Here is a 13,781-nt window from a genome sequence, read left to right on the forward strand (position 1 = left end):
TCAGTAGAGGTGGGCTTTGAGGTTTCAATTGCTCCTGCCAGACCCAGTGTGGTTCTCTCTTCCCCGCCACCTGCCAGTCCAGCTGTAGCGCTCTCGGCTCCTTCTCCAGCACCATCTTGGCCTGCGTGCTGTCAGGCTCCTGCCCTGACAATAATGGACTAAACCTCTGAACTCCAAGTCAGCCCCAATTAAAGACTTTCCTTTACAAGAGTTGCTGTGGTCATGGCGTCTATTTACAAGAAAACCCTAACTAAGACAGTTGGAGAAGAGAGAGGGTTGCCATGTAGCCAGGTAGGGCTAAGGGAAGCCAGCAAAGCCGGGGCTCTGAGAAGAAAGCGGAATAGAGCCTTCGTTTCTAAGACATGGGAAACCTCCCACAGCCAGTGCAGGGGCTGCCTTGCAGGACCTCTGGATTTCCAGCCTTGGAGGATGGGCACCACCTCTCAGCACAGACCGAGGCCTGGCAGTGAGTGTGCAGTGAGCAGATAACTTCTTAAGGCCTTGGGCCTTCCAGCTAGGCCTCCCTTCCTGATCTCCCCATCAGCACTTGCCAGACAGGTGATCTTGGCAGTCTGGAAAGGCGCAGATCTGAGTGGAATAGGAGAAATGGGAAAGGTGGAGGGGCAAGCAGAGTGGGTTCTGAGCATGCTGCCCCTGCAGGGATCTGAGGGGAGGGTGAGGCCAGCCTGGGCATCTCTGATAAGGGCCTGGCAGGGAGAGCCAAGGTGCTAATCCTGCTAACTGAGGACAGCTGTCCCTCTGGTTTCTTTGACCCATCACCATGTTGGGCTCCGGCGTGGAGGCATGCCTGCTTTTCTCCATGAGGAGCTGGACAGTTGCCCCACTTTGAACAGAGGTCTATCTGGAGTACTGCAGGGGAGCTAGTAGGAGGTGGAGAGGGGTTAGGTAAGTAAGCCTCAGCCTGTGAAGGAAGAAGAAAGAGAAAAGCCTAGTCTCTCATGGAAGCCACATTCCTGCTTCTCAAACACACTCGCTGTGGGCAGCCTCTTACTCATCCTACAGACATGCATTGGCTGTACAGGGCCCCTTCCTGCCCTGCAGAGTCTTATGCTAAGCAACCATCTATCTGCACGGGGTGACCTTGCCTGGGTCATTTGGCCAGTGTACTTGCCAGGTCTTCCAGCCTATTCCACGAAGGCCGCGTCTCTGTTAACATTACAGCCTACCACCATTGCTCCAGAATCAAGTTCCATGTTTGAGCCATTAATATAAGCTTCATGCCTACAATTATGGGAGCCGCAGGAGGTGAGGCCCAGATCTGAGATGCTCTATGATCCTAACCGCCCTGTGTTCACTTTCAGAGAGACTGCTCAATGACCCAGCCTAACTGCCCTTTCCCCTACCCTGTGTGTTGGGCACGGGAGATCAAAAGTACCTGAGGACCCCAGAACCAGAAACCCCGCCTTGCATCCTCTTAGCTGACTTGTAAGAAGTGGGGCTCCTATGGCTTTCTGCTCCCTTGCTCCTCCTCTGCTCCCAGCAGCTGACAGGAGCAAGTGGGAGGCCAATGCTAACCTGTCAGTTTCCCTGATGTCCTGTGTGCACACGGAAAGAATGGACAAATGGAATTCGCAGGCTGGGAAGAGTAGGCTGAGCCTCTGCCCATCACACCTACACACTCCTGCGCCTGCCAGGGAGCTGGAATTGCAGGCTCTGACTCCAGGAGATGCAGGCCTGGCCTCAGTTCTTGTCTACCTCCAGTCCTGGGGTGGAGTACCAAATGGGCAGAATCCCAAGAGATCCTCCTTTGCCCTGCTGGCCCAGTGTCTGCCTGTGTTTCCCGAGAAGCCCTGTTGGATGGAAGCCTGAGAGCCAGGAGCTGGGGCTGTCTCTCAGGCACTGGGGCACTAGGCAGGAAGCAGAGCTGCCTGTGGGTGACCTACTCCTCAGAAGAGCCAGACAACTTTCCAAATCCATGGCCCCAAAGAGACAGAAGAGGGGGACCTTCAGACCCTGATTTTCCACCTTTCCCTTTCACCCACCCACCATCACCACTTGGAGTCACAAAATAGAAGGCCCAGCTGAAGAGAGGCAGGGCGATGAAGATGGCAGAGAGCCGGATCTGCCTTTCCTCTCTCACCCAGCTCTCAATCCAGTCTCTCGTTTCTGGATTATTCTGTTGCCATATTTCTCTCCCTGGTCCTCTGTGCTGGCCTCCACCACCCCAGCAGCTCTTGCCTCCTTATCCATCATCTGGCCACGGGGTTCTGGAGTTCATCTCACAGAGAAAACCCCTCCCCCGGGCCTCGGAGGATGAGGGCTCAGCTGTCAGTGAGAAGAGTGCCTTCCAAAGGGGGTCAGAGTACCAGGCCCACTAGGATTGATGGCTATGAATTATGGATGCCACATCCCAATTGGTCTCTGTGCTCGGGAGCCACAGAGAGTCCCCCTGCCTCTTCATCCTCAGGCAGCTTTCCCCTTTAGCATGCATTTCTGCATTCATTTTGCATGGGGTCCGTTCCTGTGTTGATGCCAATTGATGGTTGCCTTTTTTATTATTTTATTTTATTTATTTTTTAGTGGATAGGGCTTTGTACATACCCTCTGCATCAAATCAGGAGTCCCCTGAACATGAAGGTTCTGTCTCTTCTCTAAGTTAGAGCCCAGTTAGAGAGAACTGATGGCCAGCCACAGCCAGTGGTCCCCCAGTGTAGAGTGGACACCATGACCCTGGTGGGGGACAGAACAAAGACTGCTTCATCCCTAGGAAGACTCAAGACATGAGTGAATGGGGCAACATAGGTAGACAAGTGAATGGGGCAACATAGGTAGACAGCAGTGAGCCCAGACTGCACACAACCCTGTCGCTAGGAGCAGTGCCTGCCACGAGAGGACTGCCGCTATACTCTTCCTACCCGGGGAGGACTGCAGCTACACTCTTCCTACCCGGGGAGGACTGCAGCTACACTCTTCCTACCCGGGGAGGACTGATGCTATACTCTTTCTACCCGGGGAGGACTGCAGCTACACTCTTCCTACCCGGGGAGGACTGCAGCTACACTCTTCCTACCCGGAGCCCAGGGAGGACTGCAGCTACACTCTTCCTACCCGGGGAGGACTGATGCTATACTCTTTCTACCTAGTGGGGGGTCTAAGTTCTCCAGCAGCTCACCTCTGTGGTTTCTCTTCTGCTCCCAGACCTTTGTGGCATCTCCTGGCCTGCCTCTGGCCATGTGTGCTTCCTACAGAGTGTTTCTGCCTCTGACCCCATCTTCCGCTGAGTCAACTGACCCTGCTGCTGAAGAATCCCATATCTGTGAATCCTTAGTGTTTCTTGGGGTGCCTGCTTCTTTGCTTGGGGCAACCTTAGTGCCATTTTTCCTCCCCACAGGGTAGACCTCCTAGTCAGTTACTACAGTTCTTCTCATTAAACCCACGTTTCCCAGAATTTCTCAAACAACCACCGGACCTAATGCCAACCACAGGAAACCCACCAGTCTCCGCCCCTTCTGCCTCCCCTAACAGTTTGGCTCTGGTGGTACCCTGCCCCTGCTGTGCTCCATGGTGCTGATGCCATGGGGTTCCACAGGCCTGGGTCAGGAGTAACTCCTGTTTCGGAGCACTCAACTCTGGGTTCTTTGCTCCAGAACACTATCGTCTCTACTCCCACATGGACTAGCTGCTCCCTTGGGTGCTGCCACCAGGAGGCTGTGTGAGCACCTCCGTTGCCTCAGCTACCACGTGGGTGCATCTTAGTGGTTTATTCATGCCTCCATGGCTCATCCCTCCCCGCGTGTCTCCTATCAGCAGTCTCTGGGATTCCTGGCACATGAATGACTCCGAAATACTGACCGTGACAGGAAGAGAAGGAAGAAAGGACTGGGCAGGGGCAGGTGGAGTGGACAATAGTCATAGAGAAGGACTAGGCAGGAGGGTCGCAAGAGCAGCTGGAAGATAGTGCCAGGTTCAGCCGCAGGGAAGGCATAAAACACCCTCCTCGCTCCTCCCCTCAGCACCTTCTCAAAGTGAGGAAAATAAAACTGGTTTCCTCATGACAACCTTGGTCTGATGAAAAACCTTCTCAGCTTCCCAGGAGGTGGCGGGGGACTCAGCTCGGAGGGGAGAAGGCAGGAGGAGTAAGGGAAGGGGGAGAGAAAAAAAGAGAAGAGAGAGACAGGAGGCGGGGGAGGGGGGAGGAAAGCAAGAGAAATCGCCGGCTGGGGCTGGCTCGTTCTGTGCGCTGAATTACTGATGTGGGGAAGGCGGCGCAGCAGGTTCTGCTGGGAGGCATTTATTGCGCATGAGAAAGCAAGCTGCCTGTTAAAAAGCTACCTCCAGTCTGCAGCTAAGGCTGGAGGGGAGGAGAGGGAGCCTGGGGCCCCACAGGGCAGGGGATTGCAGGGTGGAAAGGGCCAGAAGGATTAGAATGGTTTATTGGCTCTCCCAAGGGCCACAGTCACCTGGAGGGAAGGGATTTTTCTGTATTTCAAGGCGATTTCATCCATGGAGCCCACAGACTGCTTCCCCAGGGAAGTGTTTGTATGAGCACTTGTCCCTTTGTTTACTTTCCCCTGTCCTGCCCTGGCATCCATATAGCAGCTTATGGAGGTAGCTGAGAGTCCCCCGTCCCCAGTCAATGTCCCTTTGAGGTAACTGTTTTCATCCTTGGGAGGTCGTGGCTAATCTCTCTTCTTCTTTCCCTATTTCCTGTGGTGCTGGAGCCAGAACTGAGGGTCACTGCTGGCATTAGGCTGTGTTTGACCACTGGGTTATATGCTCCCCCAGGGAGACAGTTCATCTTACTCTTGCCTGCACCTTAACTGGATGAAAAGATGTGGAAAGCACCCCCTGGGTGTGTCTGGAGGGTGTTCCCAGAGACAGTTAGACCAGGATGGCTCTGACCTAATGCTTGGTTTGATCTTCTGATCAGATTATCATCATTTGGATAGACAGGAGATGGTGGCTCTGAGGAAGGTGAGGTCTGGATGGAGGAAGTGTGTCATGGGGGATGCATTGTTGAAGAACATGTCTTGGCCCTGACTTTTCCTGTCACCCTCTCTCTGCCTCCTGGCTGCCACCTCCACACATTGTCACTGCCCTTCTGCCTCACTGCAGGCAATGGGTGCAGATGACCTTTGTTTAAAGTTCCTGATGAATTTTCCCTCCTTTAGGTTGCTTATGTCTAGGATTTTGTCACAGGGACAGGAAGTCCAGCACGCTTGTCTTGGGGGAAATTTCTCCAGCTTGCTCTGGGGATCAGTAGTAGGTCTGCCCATCTCGTGTCTTTGAGTACCCACCCCTGTTAAGAAAGCAGAAACAGGTTGGAGAGATGACTCAGGGTTTAAGCGCACTTGCTGCTCTTTCAAAAGATGCAAATTCAGTTCTCAGAGCCCATATCAGGTGGCTTAGAGCCACCTGTGACTCCAGTTCCAGGCGATCCAATGTCTTCTGGCTTCTGCAGGCACCTGATACACATATACTTGTACAACACACACACATCAATTAAAATGAACGACTAAAATGAATGAACTTTAAAAATAGAAAGAAAGCAGACATCTATATGGGCACGGAGGCCCAGACTATCTCGACCTTCTGATCATGGACTCCGCTCTGCTCCTGGTTGGAGTAGAGGAAGAGGACAGAGGACTCCTGTAAACCACAAAGCAGTTCCACTTGGAGGAACAGAGACAGTGACAGGGCCTCTCCTACTGCTGTGGCCCCAGGTAAGCAAACCTGTCTTCTTGGGACACCGTCCAAGGGAAGGTTTTACTGTATTAAACCCACTAAGCACCCTTCAAATACTCTTGCTACCCCCTTCTCAAGGTCCCACACCCTTTGGAAGCTGCTGGTATCGTTACCCCTCCATGAGGAGTCCCGGGAGTGGGGGTCTCCCCTTCTCCCTGTCAGTTCCTCATTTCTACCCATTAGCATACCCAGGTCTGGTAGCCAAGAAACACATTCTTCCTTTCTTAAAAGATTATGTTTGCTTGGGTCACTGTCACCCTCTGGTTTGTGAATAACACTCCCTTCTCCCTGCCTTATGTTTTTCGCATGACTAACTGCAGAGGAAGGGGTGGAGGGCACTTGAGTTTCTCAGAGAAGCATCCTCCACACCATACCATTCTACCAGTCAGCTATGGCAGCCCACACAGATAACCTCTCTCGCTTTCTTCTGCTCAGAGCGAGCGGTTTCTGCCCACTGTTTAGGCTGCTGCTTTCCGGTGGTGTCTCTGCTCAACCGTCACCATCTGAAAAGATCCCCCTTGCCCTCCTGTCTAACGCCACTAGCGGCTACCCTCCGACCTCACGTACATTCCTCTGTGGCATTAATATGTAAGAGACAGAAGTCCCTGTGGGCTCACAAAGTCACAGACTATCTGTCCCCTCATTCCCGTGTAGCTGAAACATTCCCTCTGTGAATTATCGGCTTTATCTGTTAGTGTTTGCTTCCTCCCCCGCAGAGAAGAGGCCTTGCCCGTCTTGGCTCTGATGAAGTCCCTGGAGCTCGGAACTTAATAAAGAGCTCTTGAGAGAATCAAGGAAGGAAACTAGAGACTCTTAGAAGTGAGGTGGGGTCTGGATCTGTGGAAATCTCTTTAGCTGGGCCTTTGCACACTTGGGGTCCTCAGGAGCTCAGAAAACTGAGCCTCAAAATCCATGTGAAGCCAGTCATCTTCTTGGTCAGGAATGAACAGGTTCCCTTTCCTGTGAGACAAAGGCGCTGAGGGCGGCCACTCTGGTTGGGGTGGGGCCACAAGCACTCGCTTGATCCTAGGATACATTGGCTGGGATTGGTGCCTCAACCTCGGGCAGGATTGCGTCTTCACAGGCTTAAGAATCTTCAGACCTCAGGCTCATGGGAACATGCTTGATTGTGGCAAAAATCATCTCCCCCTTTCTTACATTTCCTTTGGCAGCCAAAAGAAATGCGCCCTTCCTGAACTCAGAAAAAGAAGGAGGCAGCCATCTGAAGCTGCTTACCTGCTTCCCAAGCTGCAGCAGGGAGGATGGAGTGGGGGTGGGGTGAGGGTGAGAGGGAGCCAAGAGACAGACAGGACCAGGCTGCCACTCCAGAAGTTTACATCCCCATTTGGAGATCACAGTGAGAACAGCCCCCACTGGGCCGCCTTGTGGGTCTGTTAACCAGGAAGAAGCCTTTGTAGACGAGGAAGTGGAAAGGAACTGGCAATGAATGGGTGTTGAGGAGCCAAGACCTGATGGGGACAATAGATGTGGGGGGGGGGGGGCATTGAGGCCGGAGAGGCTAGAGGAGAAAGCCATCTGGAGACCTTTGGAAAGTGAAGAAGACAGAGGCTTTGACTGTTAATACAGAACAAGCCTTTAGTCCCAGCACTCAGGTAGGTGGATCTCAGTGAGTTTGAGGCCAACCTGGTCTACATAGTGAGTTTCAGGAAAAAACAAACAAAACCAGTCAGATTTTTCTCACGGCTCTGTCCTTCTGTGCTGTGCTATGGAGCTGACCTGGCAGTGTTTATCAGGTGTGCCCCCAGTGAGGTCCCTATGGGAAGGATGAGGTGAGACACAATTCAGCCTGTGTGTTAGACATCCAGTTCCAATCCAGAAGGCCTGGAGGGCTTTGGGGACAGTCTGACTTTTACTTGCTCTGTGACCTTGAGCAAGGAATTGAGTTCTACAGAAGGCAGGCGAGGCCCACCACACTGCTCCTCTGGAGACAAAAGGTGAACTGGGTAACACAGAGGGCAAGCACAGGCTCCCAAGGTGCCTCACAGCCTCGCCCTGTGGCCCTGACTAACACCCAAGCAAAGACCCAACCTGCAGTAGGTCAAGGTCGGTCTGGACACAAGGGCCAAGCACTCAAGCCTGTTAGGTTGGTTGGAATTCTGAATTCTGCCTACTTCTTTCTCTCTTCTGGTCTCTGCAGGATGACGTCCTGGCTGGTGCCAATGAGAAGGCCCCGTTTTTAGACTCACCTCTTCAAACACTTAGCTTGAAATTGGCAACGTGATTTCCTCCTAAGTACAGAGCTGATCCGGAAGACTCTAGTAGTCCAGAATTTTCCTCTTCAGGGAGATTTGGCTTGAAACATCTGGACAGCCACTTAACACTTCCCTATTTTTGCAGAACATTCTCAGCACAGAGGCTGGTCTTTTTTAGGATTACCCACAGCCAAGGGCTTCATTCACCTCCCGTGCCCTTTCTCCTCTCTACCCTCCCATTTCCCGAGGGCCCCTAGCCCTGAACACCCCAAAAACCAATGCCTCATTTTCCTCATTGCCCGTCACCAGGACACAGGAATTTCTTTGGCTCTCCAAGAGAGCCATAGCTGCTTCTGGATCTACTAGGTCTGGGCTGTAGGGTCCCTCTTCCAGGGCTAGTGTTTCAACCCCGAGGTGTGCCGTTCAGGCACTGTTTCTGGGGTCGTCAGGAACAGGAGTGGGGTTTGGATGGTTTCCTCTTCAGCACAGGCTAGAGACAGATAATGAGGCTCTGCTGCAAGACCAGATGGAGGCTGGGAGGGCTGGCCAGACTGGACAAGGATGAAGACAGAGGAAGAGGTCTGAGTGTGGGCATGATTGTGGTAGCCAGTCAGCTTTGATCAAAGGAAGAAGGACATGTGGGGGACACACAGGCACCTCCCCACATTGGGAAATTCTTCAAGCTGCAGCATCCCGGGGGACCTGGGAGTCTGCTGGCCAGGCTGGAGATGACCTTGAGAGAGGTGTGCTGGAGAGGAGGGGGCAGGAAGGAGGAGCAGCTGAGAGGATGCAGATGGGAGGGGGCAGGGTAAAGCCAGGTCACTTGCATCTGTCTGCCTTCCTCCTGGCCAGGAGAGAGACTGACACAGACACACAGACACAGGCCTGTGGCAGTGGGTGGTTGGGGACAGGGTGTCCTTGAGCCACAGGGCTCTCCTGAGATGCAATCCCTCATTGTGTTCCTAGGACGCAGGCCCTCGCTGGGCACCCCCTTTCCAGTCCGAGGGATACAGTCCTCAGCTTTTGCTCTTTAAAGGGATTGGGGATACGGTTCACTTGGTGGAACTCTTATCATGGATTTGATCCCCAACATGTAAACAGCAACAACAGCAAAGTGTTTTGTGGGATGGGGGGGGGGGGCATTGAGCCACGTTTTCCTCACAGCAGCCTGCCTAACCTTTTTTTTTTTTTTTAACCTGTATTGTTTTTTTTTGAGACAGTGTTTCATGTAGCCCAGGCTGGCCTCAAACTCACTCTGTAGCTGAAGATGACCTTGAACGCTTCTTTCTCTCTCTTTCTATCTCTGTGTCCCTGTATCTCGGCCCTCCCTCCCTGCAGCAGGGTCTCACTATGTAGCTTTGGTTGGCCTGGAACTTGCTAGTAGACCAGGCTGATTTCGAACTCACAGAGACCCACCTGCCTCGTCCCGCAACCCCACACAGTGCTTGCATTAAAGGCATGCTGACTTTGAACTTTTCATTTTCCTGCTGAGTGCTAGGATGACAGGCATGAACCATTAAGGCGGGCTTCCTGTTTTGTTTTCGTAAACCCAGCATAGTTTGTCGTCTTTCTTTCAGTACGGCACATGGCCTCGAAAAGTAGGAATTCACCCCCCACGGGATCAGACTATGGAGTCGGACGCCACATATGAAGGAACTTTGCAAAGGTCACATGTGCAGCGTGAATGATTCACAGGGGAGAAGGCAAAAGGAAAGGGAAGCAGGAAGGAAGCCCAGGTGAGGTCAGGGAGGAACTCTCCCAGCCTCCTCAGCTCAACTTGGCTCTAGCTCCTTGCCGTCTTTTCCTTCCTCTTCTGGCCCTGCCCCCCCCCCCCCCCCCCCCGTGGGTGAGCTCTGGGGATAGAGAGGACTGTGGAGTTGGGTACAGGGTGGTTCAGGAGGAAGAGGAGGTCACCGCAAGCTCACCTTGGCTGAGGAAGGAGAGGCCATGCCTCTGCCCCTCTGCCCCCTTTCCCCACATTCGCAGAGCTGGCAAAGGAGACTTTCCTGAAGGCCAGGGGCCAAGGAGGGCGGTGTGGTACTTCCTGCACCAGTGCCCTTGCCAGGGTCAGATGGAGTTCAGTGGGGGCTTATCTCAGGAGTCAGGTAGGCACTGTGCCTCCTGGAAGAGGCTTGAGGCATGTGGGCTGACTGCCATGCCTGTAGGGACATTAAGGACCTTTCCTTTATTCCTTCATGGCTGGCTGGCACGGGTTCTCCTGACCATTTTCACTGTGTTACCATTTGACAGGAGGAGTGGGGTGGGGTGTCGCTCTAGCTGGAGAGATGCTCTCTGCTTGTTCTGCCATGGTCCAACCCAACACCTTCTGGTCCTGAGCTATAAATGCCAGCCTGGCTATTTCACAGGAATGGAGACGCAACAGCTGCTAGGAGCAAGTTGATCCTTGCAAACCTTCTCTTTAACAGAGGGACAGATGCTCTGTTTCAAATGTCTTCAATGAGCCAATAAGGGCATTCCTTTTGTTTTTTGAGCTTCCCTCAAAACCAGGGATTAGTCAGGAGACAGCTGCGGAGGTGTGGCCTCAGGGAGAGTCTATCCAAGGCACAGGATGGCCTCAGGGAAAACAGTTTTGCCTCCTTGACCTGCACTTGACCACAGCGTCTGCCCAAGAGTGTGAAGTAGGAACTGGGCTCTCGGGACCCAGAGTAGATGACCTGGGTTTGAGGGTCGATTGGACCAGTTTGTTCTAGAGACTCGTTTCCACATCTGCGGTGAGGAGATGTGCCTCCCTCTCACCTAGCACTACCTTTGGGATTAAACAAGAAGGTGCTTAAAGTGTCCATGGCACCAAGAGCAAACTCTGAAGCCCAGTAAGTGCCAGCCCCTCCTCTTTATAGAACGGTGGCTGAAGGATTTCTGTTAGTACAGATTCATCACAGGTGTGCAGGCACCTAGGCGTGACATGGCTGCAGCAAACAGGAGCCCTGGTGCTGGAAAAATTATATATATGATCTATTATATATACAAGTATTATTTATTAGTGGGTTCCTTCAATACGGAGTTTCTTAAAGCTAGGAATCTTGGGTGGGTCCATTCAGCTGTTGGACACTTACGTCTTTTAAAAATCCAGTGAAGGGAGGCAGATATGGGATGTAAATTGGTGTAGGGTTGGTAGAGAGGGGAGCCTTGGGGGTACCACAAAGGAAACTCAGGGGTGAGAGCTTGGGGAGAGAGCTTAGTCAGTAAGGTGCTTGCTGCATAAGCCTGAAGACCCAAGTTCATGTACCCAACTCTCATGGGGGTCGGGGGCAGCCCAGGATGGAGAGATGGCTCAGCACTGACTGTTCTCCAAGAGAACTTGGGTTTGATTCCCAGAACCCACATGGCAACTCACATCTATCTGCCTGTTACTCCAGTCCCAGGAAGTCCAGTACTCTCTCCTTGCTTCCATGGGCACCAAGCTCACACATGGTGCACAGACATACATGCAGACAAAATACCTATCTACAACAAACAAGCTGGGCAGTGGTGGCACACACCTTTAATCCCAGCATTCAGGAGGCAGAGGCTGGCAGATCTCAGTGAGTTCGAGGCCAGCCTGGTCTACAGAGTTCTAGGACAGCCAGAACTGTTAAGCAGAGGGAAAAAAAATGGCAGAGAACAACTAAGGAATCTAGATACTGGATATCATTTTCTGACCTTCGTGAGTTGATGTAGGAGTGTCATATATCAATCTGTTGATTTCATTGGTTAAGCAATAAAGAAACTGCTTGGCCCTGATAGGTTAAAACATAGGTGGGAGGAGTAAACAGAACAGAATGCTGGGAGAAATAAGCTGAGTCAGGGAGTCGCCATGATTCTCCCACTCCAGGCAGACGCAGGTTAAGATCATTCCTGGTAAGCCAGCTCGTGGGCTACACAGATTAATAGAAATGGGTTAGATCGATATGTAAGAGCTAGCCAATAAGAAACTGAAACTAATGGGCCAAGCAGTGTTTAAAAGAATACAGTGTCCGTGTAATTATTTCGGGGTATAAGCTAGCCATGTGGGCGGCCGGGTGCTGGGGATGCAGCCCCGCCGCCCCTATTACAACAATGAGTGCCCACACATACATGTGTATATACGTACCCACCCACACATGTACAAACATGAACACCAACACATACAAAAGAGACAGAAACATACACACAATCTGCTATAGCAAACTCCTTGGGAACCAGTGAGAGCTTTGGCATCTCTAGGATCTTAGACTTCTGCCCTCCAGACCTCTCCTGGGATGAGGTGTGCTGGGACCTAAGTCTCTGGGAGAGAAGACAGAAGCCTCAGCCAGGATACGAGGGTACCTCCAGTGTCTCTAAGACCCCTCTTTGCCATCCTAGAGCCAGTAGGAAGAGTCTTGGTCCAATCTTCAGTAAACACAAGAGATGGGCCATTGATTTATCTTCTTCAGGACTCAGTTTCTTCATCTGAAGAATGGGAATGATCAACCCTGACATGCCTGTTCACAGGACTGTGGTGAGCATCCGAAGGGATTGATGAGGTGCTACCCAGGGCCAGGGAAAGGCATATAGATGGATGGCTCCCCTCCCCCATGGGCCCCCACAAACAGCTGTCCCTCTGGCTCAGAGACCACCTGGGACCTTGAGTGGTTGCCTGGGCAATTCAGGGCTTGGATGGTTCCCATGCCTTCTTCAGTTTTGGCTTGAATGCTTGTCCTGCAGAGTCTGGAGACCCCTCTTACCGGCTCCTGTCACATTCTGTAATTTCCCTTGTAGCATGTCTGAGTTGAATAATGTATTTGATTGAGTGATGATTTACTTTCTGTGCTAGCCCTTCATTAAATGCCACCTGGAAAGAGAAGCGTCTGAGGTACACCCGCCCACCTTAGCACCAGGGACACTGTCGCAGGCACACGGCAGACAGCAGTGGCATAAAAGTCCTACCAAGCAAGCCAAGGCTTTGTCTGCCGTATGCCCTTTCCATGCCTCAGCCAACACCCCAGAGGCAATACCAGGGGCCCAGTGCCATACATCACATCCCCCTACCTTATAAAAACCATAGTAGCAGCACATGGTGGTCTATGTTTGTAATCCCAGTAGTGAGGAGGCTGAGGCAGGAGGATGACAAACTCAGGGCCATAACAAGGTTGTCCAAAAAAAAAAAAAAAAGAAAAGAAAAAAAGAAAAACCCCATGGAAAGTTGGTTCTCTCTCTTCCCCCTCCATTCAACAAAGAAGTTGACTGATCAGCTGCTCTTTTCCTTCTCTCAGCGCCCCAGGCCCTGCCCAGGATCCAAAGCCCGTAGGTAATTGCTCTATTTATTTATTTATCTTTGCACAAGGCTGCCCTCTGCTGGTTGCATATGGAGGAGCTACTAGAAAGGATGGCACTCTGGGGCCAGAAACCAGGAGGCTTGAGGCAGAGAGCCACAGAAGAGGTGAGTCCCAGCCAGAGGGCTGGCAGGTGAGAAGCCAGGTCAGTTTTCCTTTTTGGGGATGGTTCCCTCCAACTAGAACAGGAGAACCTAGGAAAAGCAAGAAACGAAGGGCTGTACCGTAGGGACTGCACTCACTGGCCATTGGGGAGTGTAGGGTCAGGGAAGACTAGCTTTAAACATAGTTCTTTGTCCTCCATGGTGTGCTGGCAAGTTTTCAACAGTTAGATCTCAATACACACAGACAGATGTAAGCAGACACAGACATGCACAGACACACCCATATAGACACACTCTCTTTCTCTCTCTCTCTCTCTCTCTCTCTCTCTCTCTCACACACACACACACACACACACACACACACACGATTTACAACATCCATAGATTTCCATGGTGTAAATCTCCCACTATGGCCAGTTTCAAACTACCAACACAATGTCACCAATGAGTCGGGAAGGTCTCCCTAT

The sequence above is a fragment of the Microtus oregoni genome, unplaced genomic scaffold, assembly GCF_018167655.1.
Source record: "Microtus oregoni isolate MIOR12 unplaced genomic scaffold, Mior012 000003F_ref0000135, whole genome shotgun sequence".
NCBI lineage: Eukaryota > Metazoa > Chordata > Mammalia > Rodentia > Cricetidae > Microtus > Microtus oregoni.